Source organism: Centruroides sculpturatus, unplaced genomic scaffold, assembly GCF_000671375.1.
Source record: "Centruroides sculpturatus isolate CEXI.00-Female unplaced genomic scaffold, Cexi_2.0 scaffold1161, whole genome shotgun sequence".
NCBI lineage: Eukaryota > Metazoa > Arthropoda > Arachnida > Scorpiones > Buthidae > Centruroides > Centruroides sculpturatus.
Window position 1 is genome coordinate 249200 of NW_019385327.1, and position 17757 is coordinate 266956.

General features: G+C 35.5%; 5 non-coding genes across 5 annotated transcripts; 1 reads left to right on the forward strand and 4 right to left on the reverse strand.

Moving 5' to 3' along the window:
• Positions 1 to 8708: 8708 nt before the first annotated feature.
• Positions 8709 to 8781, reverse strand: Trnar-ucg. Its single transcript has one exon. It is a non-coding gene; the product is annotated as a tRNA-Arg (tRNA).
• Positions 8782 to 9133: 352 nt separating this feature from the next.
• Trnar-ucg lies at positions 9134 to 9206 on the reverse strand. The gene has a single exon. It is a non-coding gene; the product is annotated as a tRNA-Arg (tRNA).
• A 116-nt stretch (positions 9207 to 9322) lies between these two features.
• On the reverse strand, positions 9323 to 9395 carry Trnar-ucg. Its single transcript has one exon. It is a non-coding gene; the product is annotated as a tRNA-Arg (tRNA).
• A 147-nt stretch (positions 9396 to 9542) lies between these two features.
• Positions 9543 to 9615, reverse strand: Trnar-ucg. Its single transcript has one exon. It is a non-coding gene; the product is annotated as a tRNA-Arg (tRNA).
• Positions 9616 to 12252: 2637 nt separating this feature from the next.
• On the forward strand, positions 12253 to 12325 carry Trnar-ucg. The gene has a single exon. It is a non-coding gene; the product is annotated as a tRNA-Arg (tRNA).
• Positions 12326 to 17757: the final 5432 nt, after the last annotated feature.

Here is a 17757-nt window from a genome sequence, read left to right on the forward strand (position 1 = left end):
GCACCAATCCAAAGTCCCTTAGATTTATTTTGGTTAATCTTTGTACCGGATGCCTCCGAAAATTTATGTAGGATTTCGGTGATATGATCAATACTTTCGAGGGTGGAGAGAATCAACGTGATATCGTCGGCATATGCCAGATATCTAATTTCAAGTTGCTGTGTAGTTGGTAGCCTGTAACCCTTTAAAACTGGATGCGTATCAATAAAACGGAGGAGCGGCTCGATGCTGATATCAAATAGTAGCATTGAAAGGGGACAGCCCTGCCTCACAGAGCATTTTAGACTGCAGGCTTTCGTAACGCCGTTATTTACGAGTATGTTGCTTTCTGCGTTATTGTAACAAAGTTGGATCCATGCTAGGTATTTTTCTCCTATGTTAATGTGCCGTAATAATGTCCACAAATATTCGTGGCCTATGTTGTCAAAGGCCCTATGAAGGTCAATTTGCAGGAAGCTGCAAGTATCGTGATTCTGATGGGCTAGGTCGTAGATCGTTTGGGCTAAGAGGGTGTTTGAGTGAATGGATCGACCTTTTATTCCACATGTTTGGTTTTCGCCCACTATATGTTTAATATATCTCTGTAACCTTGCTGCCAGGATTTTTGCTAATATTTTATAATCTGTGTTTAATAGGGAAATTGGTCTCCAGTTATTAATATGTCTAAGGTCACTTGAGTTATCAGTTTTAGGTATGAGGGTGATTAATCCCTTATTAAAGTCTTTAAGTAAGGTTTTACTCCTGAGATCTGTGTTCATCATTTTGATATAGATTGGTGCTAGGAGTGGAAAGAACTGTTTGTAAAATTCTGCTGGGAGCCCGTCTGGACCTGGGGCTTTGTTGTTTGCCATGCTTTTTAACGCGTGTTGACATTCCTTTATATTTAATTCCTTATTGAGGTCCTGCAGTTGATCTTGAGTCAGTTTCGGCATCTGTTCGATAAATTTATTTGCAATCTTTGGGTTAAAGCTCTTTTGGCTGAATAGAGTTGTATAGTGTTGGTGGATTTCACGTTTAATTTCGTTATTTTCAGTTATTAGTTTGTTGTCGGTGCTCCATATTTGTTCGATTGTTTTCTTTTTTCTGTGTTTCCTTTCCAGTTTGAAATATTGTTTTGACGGTTGGTTATCCATTTCCAACAGCTTACTGCGTGAGCGTATAAGTGCTCCGCGCATTTTCTCGGTTTCATAATCGTTTAATTTGCTTTTTGCATTATTGATCGCTTCTCGTGCTTTTTCTGGATTTAATTGACTGTCGAGGTAGGCTTGTTTTAGTGCCAGGATGTGGGCTGTATATTCTTCTTTTTTGGCAGCTTTTTTTTGAGCGGCGATTTCAATTGCTGCTTTTTTAACCCTTGTTTTCATGTCGCTCCACCACTCGGAGGGGACCTCTTTTGTTATCGTGAGGATCTCCGTAGTAGCAAGAGCAAGGAAATCAACATCAGATAGGAGAGTTGTGTTCATTTTCCAAAGGGAAACACCATCTGTACTTTTACTGCGCTTCTGGTTGGTGCCTTCAAAGTGAAGGATGACACCACTGTGATTTGAAAGGTGGGTGGGAATAATGTCGCAATAATCAACATTATGACTGATTTGGCTTGATATATAGAAACGGTCTAGACGGGAGTGGGATTTATTGTGATGATATGTATATTCTCTCTTTTGGGGGTTTAAGCTTCGCCATATGTCGATCAAATCATTTTGATTTTTAACAGTCTTGAAGTGGAAGTTTTCTCTGGAGTTATTTGTGTTGCCGATTCTATCACTCTCGTGTTCAACAAAGTTAAAATCACCCCCTACGATTGTGTTATAAGGGCATTCAAGGTAGAAGTTAAGACTTTCGATGAATTCGACACGGTCTTTGGGGTTATTGGCAGGACAGTATACTGAGATTATACGAATGATGGACTGAGGTATTTCAATGTCGCAAACAGCAACTCTCCCTATATTGTCAGTGAACGAATTAATGATGTTTATATTTTTCCTAATTAAAATCGCAGTCCCCCTGCTACCAATATCTCCATGTGACCATACACTTTTGAAGTATTTATCTAATTTACGACATAGCACATCGAAATTCCAATTTTTAACTAGTTTTGTTTCCTGTAGTAAAGCTATGTCAATATTCGAAGATAAAAGGTAATTAATTAAAAGCTCTTGTTTGTTGGCATTATTTAAACCGTTAACATTTAACGTTATCATCTTAATCCTCAGGGCCATTATTGAAATTAGGAGGTACAATCATTACTTCAGGTTCATTTGTTTTGACATGGGCATAATTTGTTTCGCATCGTGGTGGAACAATCATTACTTCTTGGTTAGAACTATTTATTTGTATGATTCCACGCTCCTCTGAGTAAGGATCTTCGCTTTCTTTTGAATTTTCACACTGCATTTCCTCCTGGCTTATGCTGTTTAAGACCTCATATTTATTCGTAATTAGTACTGGGTCTGCAGGATCTAAGCTCTTTTTAACGATGTCATTTTGTNTTTGTCATTCAATCCTACTGATGTTTAGATCTAACATTAAGCAGGCAAACACGAACAGTAACAAAAAAGAACTTTATTAGAAAAGGTTAGAACTGTCACAGACATCCTCGGGCAACACCCGGACAAAATCCAACGAACTTTCGCGCCTTTTCTTTTCTGACGTTGCCAGCCACTCTTGTTGGCAAGTGTTGCCAGACAGAGTTCGTGATCTTGGCAAGTGTTGCCAGACAGTGTTCAGGATCTCTGGCGCTGGCGGCCACAATATCATCGGCATATGCCAGATATCTGATATCAAATTGTCGTGTAGTTGGTAGCCTGTACCCCCTCAAAACTTGATGCGTGTCAATGAAACAGAGGAGCGGCTCGATGCTAATAGCAAATAGAAGCATTGAAAGGGGACAGCCCTGCTTCACAGAGCATTTTAGGCTGCAGGCTTTCCTAACGCCGTTATTTACGAGGATGTTGCTTTCTGCGTTATTATAACAAAGTTGGATCCATGCTAGGTATTTTTCTCCTATGTTAATGTGCCGTAGTAATGTCCACAAATATTCGTGGCCTATGTTGTCAAAAGCCCTACGGAGGTCAATTTGCAGGAAGCTGCAAGTATCATGATTCTGTTGGGCTATGCTATGTATCGCAGCGCCATCTATGGCACTTCGAATGTATATATTTAGTAGCGCGCCTGCGCACTGCAGAGTTCTGTACCGCTTCTTCTTGAATAAAGACATGCTTGTTACTTGTTCTTACGAATCCGTTTCAATCCTTTTCGTAATCTAATTCCGACGTTAATACATACCAGGCTAGGTCGTAGATCGTTTGGGCTAAGAGGGTGTTTGAGTGAATGCAGGAAGCTGCAAGTATCGTGATTCTGATGGGCTAGGTCGTAGATCGTTTGGGCTAAGAGAGTGTTTGAGTGGATGGAACGACTTTTTATTCCGCATGTTTGGTTTTCGCCCACTATATGTTTGACGTACCTCTGTAGCCTTGCCGCCAGGATTTTTGTTAATACTTTATAATCTGTGTTCAGTAAGGAAATTGGTCTCCAATTATTAATATGTCTAAGGTCACTTGAGTTGTCAGATTTAGGTACGAGGGTGATTAATCCTTTATTAAAGTCTTTAGTAAGATTTTAGTCTTGAGGGCGGTATTCATCATTTTGATATAGACTGGTGCTAGGAGTGGAAAGAACTGTTTGTAAAATTCTTCTGGGAGCCCGTCTGGACCTGGGGCTTTATTGTTGGCCATATTCTTTAACGCATGTTGACATTCCTTTATATTTAATTCCTGTTTGAGGTCCTGCAGTTGATCTTGAGTCAGTTTCGGCATCTGTTCTTTAAACTTTTTAGCAATCTTTTGGTTAAAGCTCTTTTGGCTGAATAGGGTTGTATAGTGTTGGTGGATTTCACGTTTAATTTCGTTTTTTTCAGTTATTAGTTTGTTGTTGATGCTCCATATTTGTTCGATTGTCTTCTTTTTTATATGTTTCCTTTCCAATTTGAAATATTGTTTTGACGGTTGGTTATCCATTTCGAACAATTTACTGCGTGAGCGAATAAGTGCACCTCGCATTTTCTGGGCTTCATAATCGTTTAATTTACTTTTTGCATTATTGATCACCTCTCGTGCTTTTCCTGGGGTTAATTCGCCGTCGAGGTAGGCTTGTTTTAGTGACAGGATGTAGGCTGTATACTTTTCTTTTTCGGCAGCTTTTTTTTCAATTGCAGATATTTTAACCCTTGTTTTCATGTCGCTCCACCACTCGGAGGGGTCTTCTTTCGTAATCTTGAGGATTTCCGTCGTAGCAAGAGCGAGGAATTCAACATCAGCCAGGAGTGTTGTGTTCATTTTCCAACGGGGAAACCATCTGTATTTTTACTGCGCTTCTGGTTGGTGCCTTCAAAGTGAAGGATGACACCACTGTGATTTGAAAGGTGGGTGGGAATAATGTCGCAATAATCAACATTATGACTAATTTGGCTTGATATATAGAAACGGTCTAGACGGGAGTGGGATCTATTGTGATTATGTGTATAATCTCTCCTTTGGGGGTTTAAGCTTCGCCATATGTCAATCAAATTATTTTGATTTTTAACAACCTTGAAATGGAAGTTTACTCTGGAGTTATTCGTGTTGCCGATTCTATCATTCTCGTGTTCAACAAAGTTAAAATCACCCCCTAAGATTGTGTTATAAGGGCATTCAAGGTAGATGCTAAGATTCTCGATGAATTCGACACGGTCTTTGGTGTTATTGGCAGGACAGTAGACCGAGATTATACGAATAATGGACTGTGGTATTTCAATGCCGCAAACAACAACCCTCCCTATATTGTCAGTGCACGAATTAATGATGTTTATGTTTTTTCTTACTAAAATCGCAGTCGTCTCCTTGCTACCAATATCTCCATGCGACCATACACTTATGAAATAACTATCTAATTTACGACATAGCACATCGAAATTCCAATTTTTAACTAGTTTTGTTTCCTGTAGTAAAGCAATGTCAATATTCGAGGATAAAAAGTAATTAATTAAGAGCTCTTGTTTATTAGCGTTATTTAAACCGTTAACATTTAGCGTTATCATTTTAATTTTCAAGGCCATTATTGAGTTTAGGAGGCACATCATTATTTCTGGTTCATTTGTTTTGACAGCCTGGTCTTTTGTGCTCATATCACTACTGCTATTTTTTAATGTCATCTCCGTTTCGTTTGTTTCCATAAGGCATTCAAATTTATTTTGTATGGTGAGTATGTCGTTTTTTTGGTCTATTGGCCGTATTGAACTTCACGTAATATTAATATTGGGAATAAATTTCGTTTTTTTCCTCCGTTTAGCTGTTAGAAGCGATGGCGAATTTTCATTATTATAAGGTACAGCCTGGAGGATTGTTATTTCATCTTTTTCATTACTTGTTGTTGTTTGATTCTGGGCAGCGGTTACTTCCACTTCATTTACCTCTTTGTTAAGAGATATCTGAAGTTCGTTAATGCCTGCTGCAGTAGTTGAACTATTTCCATTGTTCTGTTTACTTCCAGAATATTCTTTGTCTAAATCGTCTATAATTTCTGCCCAGTCCGTTTTAATTTTTAGCAGTGGCGTGCCGTCATTAGAAGCGTTGGAAGCGCCGCTTCCCTCGTATTCTCTAAAAAATAAATAAATATTAATTTTAATTATATGAAAATAATCACACAATATTATATTATAACTGCATTATGTATCTTATTACAAATTTCTATACTACACGTGGAAAAAAATTGCTATTGTATATTAGAATATTAGTGGCGGGAAACGATAGTTCTGTATAGTTGACGGGAGTTAAAAAAATCCATTAAAATATTTGATATATTTATTCCGCTTTCCGATTTTATATTACTCGCGGATTTCGATGTTAAACCGGTGATATTACGATTTCGTACATCCCATCTTTAAGGGGATGTAGAAAAAAACGTGTACAATTCTTGTATAATGTTAAAAAATTAACTGTTACTTTGGTAGCATCATTTACAACTAAATTTAATGAATGAGAGAGATGCACGAGGTACAGAAAAAGCTCTAGAATTTATTTTCCTTAAATTTACGATTTATGTATCCGTTTGTCATAAAAATTTGTCTTTCCACTTTTTCCCGAGACTACAAATATTCGAGTACAAAGTAACTGGTTTCGACTTATTTCTACTTAAGAAGTAGTTAAATAATTAAGCGATTAGGGAATTGGGGACGTAAACAAAACCCTGACGAAAGAGCCGGAATATTACTTAAACAAAAGCTTAACCGAACCAATCTATAGCCGAGTACAGTGGGGACTGATTTCTTCGAAATACTGTATTAGATGTAATAAAGACAGAAATTTTTCCAGTTCGACGAGAGTGACCGAAAAGTTGTAAATTTTGGAAATTTCCGTGGACAACACCTGGTCCTAAAACGAATTAGTTAGAAAACAAACGACGGACAATCTATTAAGTTTAACATATTTAGACTTTTACAGCTATGGTGAGAAACGTTTAAAATTTACAAGAACCCTGTCGCGTCTTTTGAGGTATATTAGTGATGCGACAAAAGAAACATTTGACATTGCCAAATCCCGAGGGTATCGGCACCCTCGGGATTTGGCAGCCCGCGTGCATGTACAGTACACACCGCACACCTAGCAGGACCGTCTCTGATTCCACTCGTAGGGAGCTATTTGACTAAGTGGTTAAGATTTAAAGAGTAAAGAATATTTTATGTTATTTTTATGTACGTTTCATTACAAAGCTATATTTAATTATAATTTTCTTTAAAAGTATATTCATACAATTGAAGAATATTTTGTACCAGGTATGTATATCCACCACACATTTTATTTCACCAAGTAAGTTTTTATAATTTTATTTTTAATTTTAGCCCTTATATCGTGGCTAGCGATTCGGAATGTAATTGCGATATTGAAAATTTATTTTAAAAAAGTTTTGGCTCGAGATCATATAATGAAAAAGAAAACATTATTAAAAGAGAACGGCCAATGCCTAAGTTAAATATAAACGCTTCAAAAAAAAAATTTGTTCGACATTTTCACGATAAAATGGCTCTGTAAATGCATAAATATGCATTTACAGAGTGAAATTAGTGTGTGGAATAAGAATGGCTTTGACAATTTAGCTGGCAAAAGACACGAAAAATCGTCGATTCTTTCGTATTTGAAGCAATTTGGAAATCGAAGCAGAATAGACTTTAACATTAGTAAATAATATAAAATAAATATTGAAAATTGTAACGAGATAATTATGGGTAATGGATATATTATATCTAAATAAATAGATGTTATATGTTTTTATCAAAGCAAGAATTGGCATTTAGAGAGCATATGGAATATATTGGATCTAATAACAGAGGTAATTATAATGAACTTGTTTATTAAGTACGTCAGATAAATAATCTATTAAAAATACATTTAAAGAAAGAATTAACTGATTGCCCCTGGATGTCGGCTTCTTATTGAAACACAGCTTCCCTATCATCAAATGTCACGGCACCAGGGCCGCCGTAAGCGGGCGTGCAAGGCGTGCACCGCACGCGGGCGGCACGTCCAGAGGGCGGCAAAGAGCCTTTCTGGCAAGCTCAGCATAGGTAATCGTAGTTAAACAGGGGGCGGCATAATCGGTATTGCACACGGGCGTTCAAACAGCTAGCGGCGCCCCTGCACGGCACGGCCCTGATTTTTAGCTTGGACGCGTAAATGACTCCCAAACATTAATCCTCGATATGGCCGAATTTGTTGCATTTTTTACATTTCGTTGTAGTGCACGTCCTCCGTAAGTGGCCTACAATTTACATCGGTAAAATAACGGGGGACGGCCACTATTACGACCGCTCCCGACATACCATTGACCTTAATAAAGTATGGCAGTGATTCTAAGTTCACATCCCTTTTTAATTCTATCCATATCCGGCGTTTGTTTGTAAGAATATGCTCTAATCCCTCGACGTTGCATTTAACAAATTCGCATTTTACTATTCTCCAGTAATTTACAAAATGTCTCGTCACAAGTTCGTGGGATAGTTCAAGACAAAGCCAGTGTATTGTCACTATTATTTTCCGGTTTTCTATATTTATAATATTACAAGGCTTACCTTTTACATTAATGGTTCCTTTATTAAAAAGAGTTTACGCTGTAGCTTCATTCTTAAGTCCGATGGTAAAGACGTGGGTCACTACAGACAGAGGAACCAAAATAAATAATATCTTTTAAGTCAATGATTTCTCTTAATTCAGGTACCTGATGCTGTAAGATAGTCTACCGAAAGGAAAAGTCGGATTAAAGAGACAACCATTCACAAACGAATATACAGCTAAAACCAGTAAATTCAACATAAAGTCTTCAATATTATAAGCTCCATTTCCAGGATCGACGACAGAAAGTAGCGTCTTCCGCCAGTCTATATCATTCGGAAAATTTAATAACTTCTGCACTACATAAGGAACTTCTATTATAACGAATTGTACTAAGCAAATCACCCATGCTTTCAGCACTAGAAACAGGGACCTAAGCCATCACACGTCCACACTCAACGGTAGCTAAACCTGCTTTCCCATTAGGCCACGCGGACTTGAAGTACGTTATCGGTGTAACTTATTAGAGTGTAAGAAATTACATTGGTTACGAAAACAAAACACAGCAAGAAATCAGAAAAAAGTACAGCAAAATACTCGACCGTAGTGTAACATTAAATCATCATCCGTCCGCGACAGGATTCGAACCTGCAATCTTCTGATTCGAAGTCAGACGCCTTATCCATTAGGCCACGCGGACTTGAAGTACGTTATCGGNCATCAGATACAGCCGCGACATCTACGCCAATCATCTTGGTTACCGCAACTAATGCAACGACGACATCCCATATGTAACATATGTCAGGCATTGAGCCCATGTAACCGCGTTCGCGTACCACTGTCTTTGCCATACACTGGCAATATTAGCTGGCCGTGAGCCCTTGGAGCGCGTACTAGAGGCACTGCCTCTTTATCATATCTGTACTACATCTTTTACACACCTTTGTATCTACCACTGGCTGGCTCTGTGCCCATGTAAATAATATCTAACCGCAATGGTTACCTGTATATACTTTTTAATCATATTAATAAAGGGCTTTTAAATCATCATCCGTCCGCGACAGGATTCGAACCTGCAATCTTCTGATTCGAAGTCAGACGCCTTATCCATTAGGCCACGCGGACTTGAAGTACGTTATCGGTGTAACTTATTAGAGTGTAAGAAATTACATTGGTTACGAAAACAAAACACAGCAAGAAAAGCAAAATACTCGACCGTAGTGTAACACAGAGTCATCATCCGTCCGCAACAGGATTCGAACCTGCAATCTTCTGATTCGAAGTCAGACGCCTTATCCATTAGGCCACGCGGACTTGAAGTACGTAATCGGTGTAACTTATTAGAGTGTAAGAAATTACATTGGTTACGAAAACAAAACACAGCAAGAAATCAGAAAAAAGTACAGCAAAATACTCGACGACCGTAGTGTAACAAAATCATCATCCGTCTGCATCATCATCCGTCCGCGACAGGATTCGAACCTGCAATCTTCTGATTCGAAGTCAGACGCCTTATCCATTAGGCCACGCGGACTTGAAGTACGTTATCGGTGTAACTTATTAAGTGAAGCAGACATATAAATAGAATATATTAGCTAGGGTTTCTCATTTCCCGGTCTTTTGCTTGTTTTGGGATTCCGGAATAAAAGTGAACTGTTTCCCGGGATCCCGGGATGTCCCGGGATAGAATTAATTATTTCTAAGGTATACAAAATATCTTGAAATCAAATGATATAATTATTTTCCATTCTTTAAAGTAAATTTAAAGTTCTGTAATTTCCAAAATCATATTAATAATGCTGTGTAAGGTCTATAGGCCTATAATAAAAGTTACCTTTAAATAACGTAGAAATTTTCACAAATAGAAAAAAATAATTAAAGTTTGCTGGAAACTGCATACAACAACAACAAAAAAAAATGTTTTGAATTGAGTTAAAAATTAAAAAAAATGAACTTCTAATTTAGAAGATAATTTTCGTTTTTTAAATAAAATATAATACAAAATATTGCAAACTTTTATAAGATTTTAAAAAGCAAAGATGGTCAATACTCCGATAACTCACTCTAATTCTTATTTTAGTAATGAAAAGTCTTGCCACCGAGAATGCCCTTTCCGATTCAATTGATGTGATTGGAATAGTGCTTAGTGCATTTAAGAGAAGACAGATATTATGTGTTTTTTCACCTGTAGCCTGGAAAATTTCCAGTTCGTTTTTCGAGATTGTAGTACTTCTTTCGCTCTCTAGTATTCTTGATTTGTCTACCTTGGCTGCTTTAATAGTGGCATCAAGCTCAGAGCTCGATAATTCGGCAATTCATTTGGCTTTAATAATCAGGTTTATGAAGAAAAACTTCATACTCGCAGAGTTTGTACTCGTTTGTATCCTTGCCCAATTTGCACAATCTGGCGTCAGGCATTTATTGAAGCTACCGGGCATGGTTAAAACTCAAGACAGCGTAGGCACAATTATTCCAGATATTACAGGTTCCGACAAGTAAAGAATTTTTATAGTTCTGCCACAAATAAGCTATATATTGATTATTGACCATTTGTGACATGCTATAACGAGCAAAAATTTAAAAAAAAACTAATAGGTAGGTTTAAAATTAATAAATACAAATGTATTTTGACAGTGAATGAGTTAATTATGCTTTCTATTTGCAAAATTCTTCAACCTTAACACAAAATAAGAAAAAAAGTGAATTTTTAAGAAATTTGCGGGATTTCCCGTGATAAGAAAAATTTCCCGGGTTAAAAAAACAACCGGGATCCCGGGATCCCGGAATACCGTTTGAGAAACCCTAATATTAGCAAATACCAGAAAGGTGGCATAGGTTTTACGTAAAAATGTATTTTTTTAGCATACACAATATACTACGTAATGCAAAGACTATCGACTTAAAATGTACTTTATTGGTTTTTTAACTTTTCGCTTCGTGGGCCTTTAGCGGTTTTCGTAGCATGATTATTGTTGGTTTTGTGAGGCTTAGAATGAGACTGTCAGGTTTCGTATGACGGAGTTTGATAAGTTTTACCGATCAGTTTTTCAAAACTTCATTAGGTTTTTTCTATTTGTTTGAATACGATCTGGATCCCTAAAGTGGTAGATTACGGTAGACGTAGGTTCGGACACATATATGGAATGCACTTGAAAAGTCTGCTAAGAAAGTGTTGTTTTCCTATTTCGATGAATCGAGACGAAATAGATCGAAGCAAAGAAGCTGAATTCAGTTTTTGCCGATCGTGGTCAGTGTGAAACTCTGGTATTCATCTCTAATAATCTCAGGGTAGCGGGCATTGCTTATATTTACCATTGATCAATAGTAGCGTAAATACCTATGGCTCATATGACAGTTCATTCGAATGAGAGTCAAGAAAGTTGGCTCTTCTTTATTTTTTTCATCCCTCGTGTTCCTTTTTTATTCCGCTGTATTTATTTTAACTCCGAAAAATATTTTGTGTGTGTATGTGTGCATCGTGACTTTGCGAACATTGAGAGATGTTGAGACACCTTTTCCAACGTTTTCGACCATCTTCAGCATCACAAAAAGTGAAGTATTGAAAATATAGATTATTCTTTTACATCGCATACGTATTTAAATTAATAAATTGGAACATACACTTTAAATATAAATACACTCATTTCAAAAACAAATAAACTGATTATATAAATTATATATCAATGGTTACCTAATACATGACTAAATCATTGCTTTTGGTTTAGGGGTAAAGGGTATTATTCTAGATATACTTCCATCCCGTCGAAAGGCAATTAGCATTCTTATGACTGACGAATTGGTGGTTCTTGGCATGCTTATGTATTGTTATTTTTTCAATAATTTTTTCCTTCTAGCGGTGCGTAGAATCTTAGCCTAGTTAAAATGCTGGATATTCTCCGGTACAGTGGTATCTCCTATAGTAGTGTTGCATTTTTCCAGAACCTTAATTTACGTTATTTTACCTTTTAGGAAGATTACACGCTCTGAATCCTTTCTATATATTGGCTGACACGATACTTCACACCTAATGCGACTGGTATTTCGTTAGAAACAGGCCCTGAAAAACCGCCATGCCTGTTTTGGATGGCTACAATGAGTGAGTTTGCAGTCGGATGGCCAAACCCAGACCGTTTATTATACTTTAATAAGTTACATTGATACAATTCATCATGTCCGCGTGGCCTAATGGATAAGGCGTCTGACTTCGAATCAGAAGATTGCAGGTTCGAATCCTGTCGCAGACGAACGTTGACTTTTACTTACACTACAGTAGTGTATTTTGCTGTCTTCCTTTTTAATCCATTTCTGTGTTTTTAATTTAGTGTTAATTAAACTGCTTCGTTGGTTTAATTATTGTATTTATAACTTATCAGTAGCGTACTTAAAATAAGTTCAAGCTAAATAAAATATTTTATTGAAAACATATATTTATAAAATCGCCGAAAGATGGAAGCACTCGTCCACATGTTCTGTTTATACTTATTTGAATTCGAAAATATTTCACGTCATAATTTTTATTGTGACGTATATTTTAACGTAATTTGCATATATTTCGGTAAAGATAATTTTAAGTTAATGGAATAAAAATTTTATTTTTTTTTTCTTTTCTTTATAATGAGATTCATTCGGATATTCGAGGAAACGTCCTTGGCCTTTATTTCACTGTATATGTGCTGTAAAAATAAATATCTCAGATACTAATCATTGTTGAAGTACATGAATTTCAATATTTAGTAACCAGAAAGAGAAATTATATTTCCACACGTATTCGAAACATTCCTTTAAGATTTATTATGTTATAAGTAGCACAATACGTCTGGTACACACACGAAGTGGCGCGTTATAGCTTCATGGAGCCCGGAAAAATTTGAATTAGGGGGAATATATACAGTATTGACTTCAGACAGTTCTTCGAGGGAATTTTTAAGGGAAATATTTCTTATAATAAATTGTTCTGGTGTCGATTGTCGGTAGGGATCACCCTTGTTTCTTCGTAGGATAACGCTCCAATAAGTTTAAAAACAATTAGGATTACATAACTTAGTGATATTTTCGGACATTTTACTGGGCTTAGAAAGGTCGATATTCCATATTTTAATTAGTATAATTCATTTCTTCCTAGTTTTTTGTCCAATCAATTGAACCCATTTCATCCAATGTAATCCAATTCTTTCACTCGCAATGTCACTTTCGGTTTAGTTTTATTTCATCAATTTAAATTTACACCATTTTATCCGGTTTACTTCAGTCACTTTCATCTGCTTCAATTTAAATCCATTAAACTTATTCCATTTCATCAAATGGATTAAATTTATTCCATTTTTAAACTAGAATTTAGTCCATTTTCGCTTACTAATTAATAAATCCGCACGGATTATTATTATTATTTTAATTACAATCGACTTTTTTTATCTAATTAATATACAGATCACATTTATTTATTACCATTTTAACTATCCTTTCAATTACAGCTCATCTCGAAGGATTCTCAATGTAATTAATTACATCTCGGCGGATGCAGTAGCTACAAGATAATTAGAAGATTATAAATAATGAGATTAGATAAAGTTTGGTTTTAAATAATAAATAGGATCTATATTAAATGAAGTTTATAAATTAACGATTTCTTTTCGGAATTTCTTATTTTTAAACTAAAATTTAATATAAAAAAACAATGTAAGTGATCCAGCTTGTTTGCAAGGGGATGAAATCGTAGGAGGGGGTATGGTGTCTAGTATATCTTTTTGGCAGGATCCTAAAGACTATGGTTCTAGTCTCTAGGATACAATTAAATTTTGATAAAATCTGAAGTCATATTTTAATTTTGCATCCACTCATTTATACAGAAAAACAAATAAATTAACCTCTGTAAAGATTTGTAGGTACTTTATTCCATAAATAATCATTGCAATGATTTTTCTTAATTTTTAATTGAAAAAAAAACCCAATTAAATAATTACCAAATCAAGAACAATTTTTTAATTAAAACTTAATAGAAAATAATGGCGAAGCACTCAAGGTTGAAATCATTAAATTCGAGCCAATTTATTTACCTTATTTTTTGCATTGAAGTGTTCATGCATTGTTCACGTGCAGTGTTATTAACCTTACTTTTTTGACAAACGTCGCTTCTACAATTGTATGATCTTTATTTTATTTTTTCCTCACGTTCTCACATATTATAATTAAGGTTATCAAGTTACAATTAAAAACATATTAACTGAATTTATTTAAATGAGATATTTATTAATACATATCATTTCTTTACCTATCTTAATGATAATCAGTTTTAATTTTAAAAACTCGAGATTAAGGAAGGATAGACGAACAGACGGACGATATACGTCTGCAATTATAACACTTATATTCGGTATTTAAGGCATGTTTTTGTCTTTAACTAAATTCTGATTGTTTACTCATCGCTTCTTGTTTATGGAAAAAAACAGTTTGTTTGTCTATTCGCCAACACCATCAACACCCAATAACTCACGACTACGGAACTAAAATGATTCAGCAAGTTGTTTACTAAATGGAAGAAATCGATGTGCAAAATTATTAACACAAGTTCACTTCTACAAAAATGCTTTTCTCATGAGAACGTGATTCTGAATAATATTATGGTTATTCCTCTTTATTAGGTTTCAGTGATCCAGTAGATAAGTGAATAGAACCCCTGAATATTAGTTGCGGGTTCGTGCTTTACCAGTAGGTCAATTTACTGGATTATCTTCACTTGTCTAACACATAAATAGGGTCCAGTTTCCCATAGAAATACCAGATCGTTCTTGTGTTGCATTGCCGTATTCCTTCGAACCAAATCCAGTGGCGCGTTATCCTATGGGCAAAAAAGGCAATTGCCAGGGGCCCCATCAAGAGAGGGCCACGCTGTAGTAAGAATATCAAAATTTAAATTTGGGCTATATCTGAGGATCCTAGATTGCCGGTTTGGTTCAAATGCAGGGTGCACTAGCACAGCGCAAAGATCGCGTTAAAAAAACGAACATGGATACCATGAGATTAGCCCAAAAATTCCCCGAACAAAAATGTTTGAAGCCAACGCTGTTCATGGGACCCCTAATTCAAACACTACGGACAAACAGTTATGGGCAACAATTGGCACGCGCACCAAACGTGGCACACCAACGACTATTATCCCCGCGTACAAATCATGGTTCATCTAAAAAAAGTAATATCCAACATTTTTTAATATATTTTTTCCATGTTTCTGAACTCTGGTACAAATCCACTACCACTACCAATGGTTTTATCCACTCGACCACTGGGCCGGTGGTGAGGACAAGGAGAAATATTCGGGTCCGGACATCCAATGAAAAGTTCTTGAAATCGATCGTCGATTTAATATTTCATTTGATTATATTCTTGAGCATGATCAATTCGATCAATCTTATTTTAATGGCATTATTTATTTATTTATTTACATTATATATCAAGCTGAAAATCAATGTATGTACGGGTGCATTTTTGACTATTTGCTTGTTGTCTATGTGTGATTTATGATTATTTATATATAAAAAAAAAATAATTCTGAAGATCAACACACGCAATCGAATGCCGCAGCCATTATTGATTACCTATTTTTAAATAAAATTATTCCAAGAAAATAATAGAAGCTATGCATGAGTTCTAATAAAACAATGGTATTATTATTTAGAACTTAATCCCTTACAATAACTCTTGACAATGAAATTGTTCATTGATTGATAGCTCGATTAATCGATTTCCCGAACACTCCAATCAATAAACAATTCTTCAATACATAATAATGTAAACTTGAATTTTTTTTTTTTGCCTTTACCTCCGTTGGGTACTGAATCATTTAAATTTATAATGGGCCTAAATGTAAGTGCTTTATATCAATCTTAATGGTCGTTGGCACGATCTACCTGTGTTACGAAAGTATACGTGTCTCGTATTTGCAGTTATTGACCGTAATTGTACAGATTCTATTTTTAATTTGGTTTGTCTTCTTCGATCGGGTGCCAAGATTTGAATTGTTTACGTAAATTGTGTGCTCATCCATACTGTCGACACAAAAAAGAACTTTGACAGGAGGAGCGCATCAAAAAAAGAAAGTAATGTGCATGTACACAATTATTCCTCGAATTTAAAACAAGATAATACAACTTTGAACGTTGGTAGACTCATTATAATTGTTTATAAATTGACTTTCGTGACTTGTATAACTTTTCTTTTAATATCCTGTAGTCAAGGCCGGATTTAGACTTAAAGGCCCTAAGCTATAACGCGTAAAAACTCTTGTGAGTTGCGTCAAAGGGGCCCCAAAACGGAATGAAATTTGAAAAGAGTAAACAGAATAAAAATATAGTGATTGCATTATAAGTTACCTACATATTTATTTATTATTTTTATATAGTTGAAAGGGCCTCCCTTGATTTATTCCCACGAGAGATTCTTAATCCTTTCCATGGCCCTAACTTAATATAATAATATATTATTAACTGAATACATTTATTGATTGGTTAGATATTAACTTGTATTAGATATTTGTGTATTACAGTCGACCCCTATAACACTGTTGATTATTCCGTTTTATATGAATTCCATGTTGTACGAGTCACTTAGATTTTACAAATACACGTGCCAGGCTGTGAACGGCTCACGTATTTGTAAAATCTAAGTGACTCGTACAACATGGAATTCATATAAAACGGAATAATCAACAGTGTTATAGGGAGGGTCGACTGTATTTGATTTGGAAACAATTCATACGTTATAAATATATCATGTCACGATTAAACGTTTATGATTTTACACGATCGTCGTAGGATCGTGTTCCTCATTTTAAAAATATTATAAAGGAAAAATATATTAAAAATATTATGTTTCGACTTCCTATAAATGTACTGGTTTTGCTTATAATGAGAGAAAAATTTCATGCAAAAATGTAATTCGGGTTTCCCTCAAGTTACTCTTCTATATGAAATCAAATGTAATTTGACATGAGGAAATAAATCTCTCTTGTTTATGTTTCTATACGATCTTAAGGCAGATTGAAGCAATCGTGATGTTAGAATTACGTTTTCCTTACTATGCACAGCGCCGTATTTTCTTCTGGTGGCGACTTTCAAAATTAATTTTTTAATATGAGTTTTGTACGGCATATCTTCCAAATTTCTGGCTTCAGGTATGGATATAGACAACTGAGTGTAAACATCTGTTAGGATGTGGTATGGACAATTGGCTATTTATGTATGCAGTGTGTACGGATAACAGACTACTTACACATATACTATGTATAGTCTTTAATAGCATATGTAAGTAGGTAATACGTGTACAGTACGTTGACTATTCATACATACTATTTATAGTAGTAAGAGTCTATTTGCCTCTACTAAATATATACTAGTTTTTCATTTATAGGTTACTAAATTGTGAAAATATAAATACTGAGTTGACAGGTTGGAATTGTTAATCGTTGAAAAGTTTATAAACAGCCTCCTTCTTTTCACAACAGATCATTAATTTCAAATATGGCGCTAATGAATTGTTCGATTCTTAATGCCCGATGCTCTAAATTAGTAACAAGGAGTTCATTAGACTGTAAAGTACGATTATCTGAAGGATTTTACAATCATTTCAACTGATTCACGCATCCTTTTTGGGTCAACAAATTGTGCCCCATAAAAATGACGTT